The sequence below is a fragment of the Rhipicephalus microplus genome, unplaced genomic scaffold (assembly GCF_043290135.1).
Source record: "Rhipicephalus microplus isolate Deutch F79 unplaced genomic scaffold, USDA_Rmic scaffold_14, whole genome shotgun sequence".
In the NCBI taxonomy this organism is placed as follows: Eukaryota; Metazoa; Arthropoda; class Arachnida; order Ixodida; family Ixodidae; genus Rhipicephalus; species Rhipicephalus microplus.
The window spans coordinates 11,091,243-11,095,825 of NW_027464587.1; positions in this window are offsets into that span (position 1 = coordinate 11,091,243).

Genomic DNA, 4,583 nt, shown 5'->3' on the forward strand with positions numbered 1-4,583 from the left:
GAGACCTGATCACGGTAAAACTGTTAGCAAATCTGTCAGACGATTCTTATCGGCATCTATTGCAATACATTAACGCGATCTGGGATGGCCAACCACTGCCAACTGAATGGAAAACAGCAGTTGTCACATTCATCCCCAAACCAGGCAAGCAAATCAGCACGGACAACCTCAGACCTATATCATTAACTTCATGTGCCGGCAAATTGATGGAAACAATGGTTAGAGACTGTCTCGCCACGTACCTCGAGAGCAAGGGGCATTTCGCAGATTCCATGTTTGGCTTTAGGCCCCACCTGTCTGCGCAAGATATCCTCTTGCAACTAAAACGAGACATTATCCAACCCATTCCCTCCACGCACAACGACAGAGAAATCCTTGCACTCGACCTTAAAGGCGCATTCGACAACGTTAAACATGAAAGCATCCTGAAGAACTTGAGTAGTGTCCATTGCGGTAAGAAAGTATTTGCCTACATCAGAGACTTCCTCTCTGAAAGACTGGCGTTCATTCGCATAGATAACGAGGAACATGGACCATTCAAAATGGGGACGCGGGGAACCCCGCAAGGAGCTGTCCTGTCTCCGCTGCTATTCAACATTGCCATGATGAAGCTCCCGCAAGCATTGGCAGTAGTGGAAGGAATATATCATGCAATATACGCCGATGATATAACAATCTGGACGAATCGGAGCAGTTTAGGAGAAATTGAAGACCGCCTGCAGCAGGCCGCCTCCATTGTGGAGGACTATGCGGCCCAGTGTGGGTTGCAGTGCGCTCCAACCAAATCTGAATTCCTGCATATCAGAGAAAACATTAAAGCTAGGACGACCCTGAACTTGATGGTATCAGGATCAACAATACGAGAGGTTTCAGAACTACGAATCCTTGGCCTTCTGATTCACAACAGAACAAAAAATAGCTCCACGCTAGACAAGCTACGGAAAATTGGAGAACAGGTAGGGCACATGATCCGCCGAGTGTCAAACAAGCGCGGGGGGCTACGAGGAAGGGACGCGATTCGGCTCGCCAATGCTTTTGTAACTAGCAGGATTCTATATTCAATACCGTACTTACGAATGACTAAACACGAAGAGAACAGAGTCGATGCTATTCTTAGGAAAGTAATTAAGCGCGCACTTGATTTACCCATCAGCACTTCAAATCAGAAACTCTCTGCATTGGGAGTCTTTAACTCTATACAAGAGCTCCAAGAAGCCCACCTCACAAATCAATATACGCGTCTTACGCAGACGCCCCCCGGGCGGCGCCTACTGGACCGCCTCTTGATCCGGCACGAATGCGAAATCGAAAACGCGGAGCGTATTACTGAACTTTGGAGAACAAAACTCTGGGTGTCCCCGCTTCCCCGCAATATGACCAGGGAGGCGCACCAGGGTAGAAGGCAAGCGCGCGCTGAGGCACTTGAACAACGGCTTGGCTCCCGTAATGGGGTCTATTACGTCGATGTGGCCGGGCCGTCACCTAGGGGATACTACACGGTGGCGGTAATACATCAAGGAACGCAGGTGGACGGCCTCACTTTCAAAGCCACAAGCTCAAGGCGGAGGAGGTGCCCATTGCACTGGCAGTATCCCATCCAAACTCAAAACAAATAGTTACAGACTCTCGAAGAGCCTGCGAGAGCTATCTTGCAGGAGAAATCTCTCCATTGGCTAATAGACTTTTAAAATTCAGCATCAGGAACCGCGATCCTACCCCAAAACATCTTATATGGACTCCGGGACATCAGGGTCTACAGGGTAACGAGGCTGCACATGCAGCGGCCCGCGTGCTTACTTCCCGAGAAACTCCCCGTTCCCCTGATAGACCTGAACGTCCCACGCCTTTAACACGGTTTCGAGAAATCAAAGAATACTACATTGAGCAACGCCGCTTATATCCCGCACCAGCGAAGGGACTATCGAAAACGGAGGAGCGCATCCTGCGGCACCTAGAGACAAATACGCTGCTCTGTCCAGCCATACTAAAATATTATGACCCTAAAATAAGTGGGCAGTGCCAGTACTGTGGGGAGGTGGCAACACTTACCATATGGTCTGGGCCTGCCAAATAAACCCAAAATTAACCCTCTTTCCCAACCCCACCAAAGAGGACTGGGAGACGACCCTACTCAATAGCTCCACACTAGAGGAACAGCGAACTCTAGTTCAGCGGGCTCGGGTGGCGGCCTGGACTAATGACGTCCCGGACTAGGGATGTCAACCAGCCTGGTGGGGATAAGGGCTATCTGGCACAGCCAGCATCAATAAAGGTTTTTTCCTCCTCCTCCTCAACAACTCAGAGATGATCAGCTGATCACTATTGCTTTTGCATCTCGTACATTGACCCCTGCTAAACTCAGATATTCAGTAGGAGAGCGTGAAGCTCTCGCTTGTCTTTTTGCCTGTGAGAAATGGCATGTTTACTTGTGGGGCCGGCACTTCACATTACGTACAGATCCCCAAGCACTAGTTGCTCTTCTTTCTGCAGGATCCGAAGGCCGCCGCCCCATTCGCATTTCCCGTTGGTGTGCCAAACTCATGTATTATAATTTCAGGGTTCAATATTGTAAGGGTTCTAATAACGTGGTTGCTGATGCACTGTCGCGCCTTCCTCTTCAGATACCGGTTACTGAAGAGCGGGATGAGGAAGTTGTTTCATTAGTTACTTCCTGCATTACTAAAGCTGAGCTTCAGGCAGCTACAGCTGCAGATTCCACTTTGTCTCAATAGTAGTAGTAGTAGTACAAAACTTTATTATATACATAATCCAGACAGGCTTGAACTCCAGTGCCCCGAAGAATATACGGGGTGGAGAGCGAAGTCTGTCCGGCAGGGTGGTGCCCCTATTCCAGGGCCCCACTGGCGCGAGCCATCCGTTCAGCTCTTTGGATCAGTCGTAGGTGATCCACTAGGGCTGGGCTAGACAGCAGCGCCTCCCATTCCTCCCACGTGCCAGTGGTGTCGTGCTCTTCGTCGTGCTCTGCACACGCCCACGTGATGTGAAAGAGTGTTGGGGTGGCTCCACACCACGGGCACATATCTCTGTACGCCGTGGGGTAGATCAGGTGAAAAGTGTGCAGATTTATGTAAGTGTTAGTCTGTATTTTTCTTAGCGCTGTTGCCTCCGCAGCGCTGAGCTTGCTGTGAGGACGTGAATACAGCTGCCTATTTTCTCTATAGTACTTTAAAATTGTTGCGAAGCAAGGGTCCGCGGGTGTAGGGTCATCACTTGCATTGGCTTGAGTGGCTCGGTGATTTGTGAAGCCTCGAGCCGCCTCATCCGCGCGCAGGTTCCCTGTCACGCCCTCGTGCCCCGGTGCCCAAGTCACAGCCTGTACGTATTTCACTGTAGGGTCCCATCCTGTCCCAACCAATATACGGAGCGCATGTGCTCCAATTTTACCCTTTAGATAGTTTCTGCAAGATTTTTGCGAATCTGAAATGATTGTTAATGGAGCGTTTCGCGTCCATCCCTCTTTTATTGCGAGTGCTATGGCAACTTCTTCTGCTTGTGTTGTCGACGCCTGATCTATTGAAGCGCAGGCTGTAATTTTCCCTCTATGGTCGGTGGCTACACACACATATCTCTTTGCATTGGTCTGATAAAGCGCGGCGTCAGTGAATCTGGCCGTGTTCGAAAATCTTCTCTTTTTCTCTATGTAGTCAGCCCTTGCCTTTCTTCTTCCAGCATGCAGAGTAGGATCCATGTTGCTTGGTATTGGCAATACGGTGTACCATTTTCTGAATTCGCTTGGTACTTCTTTAGTTTCTTGGTGTGTTTGTAGTAAAGTATCGCGCCCTAGTTTTGTTAGGACTGCTCTGCCCGTTGGGGTCTGGAGAAGGCGATTTTCTTGCGCTAGTAACTGGGCCTCGGATAATTCTTCAATTGTGTTATGAAGACCAAGCGCCAGCAGCTTGTCGTTTGAAGTATTCCGCGGTAATCTCAGGGCTGTCTTGTAGGCCATTCTAATTATTTGGTTTGCTTTTTCCTTCTCTTCCCTGTTCATAATTTGATATGGAAGCGAGTATGTAATGCGACTGATGACGAGGCTTTTGACCAATTTTAGGGTATCTTGTTCTCTCATGCCTTTATGGTTGGTTGTTATTCGCGAGATCACGCGTGAGATCTGCTGTACTGATGTTTTGAGTTGATTTAGTGTGTGCAGACATCTCTGATTAGCTTGAAGCCACATTCCTAGTATTCGTACGGTATCTTTCTCCAGAATGACATTTCCGTCGAGATTGACTTCCAGTTTTAGATTCGGGTCGATCCTCCGTGCTTTTCTCTTCGTGAAGCGAATGAGCTCTGATTTTTCGGCTGAGCACTGAAGACCCCGTATCCTTGCGTACTCTTCTATGGTGTTAGCTGCCTGTTGTAACCTATCTTCTTTCTCTGCTAGGCTGCCTGTGGTTGTCCATACCATAATATCGTCTGCATATATCGCATGTTGTAGACCGGCAATATCTTTGAGTTTTCCTGCAAGGCCTGTCATGGCGACATTGAAAAGTGTCGGTGAAATGACCGCTCCTTGGGGTGTTCCTTTGTTTGGAGGTTTAATGATGTCGGATTCGTAATCTCCC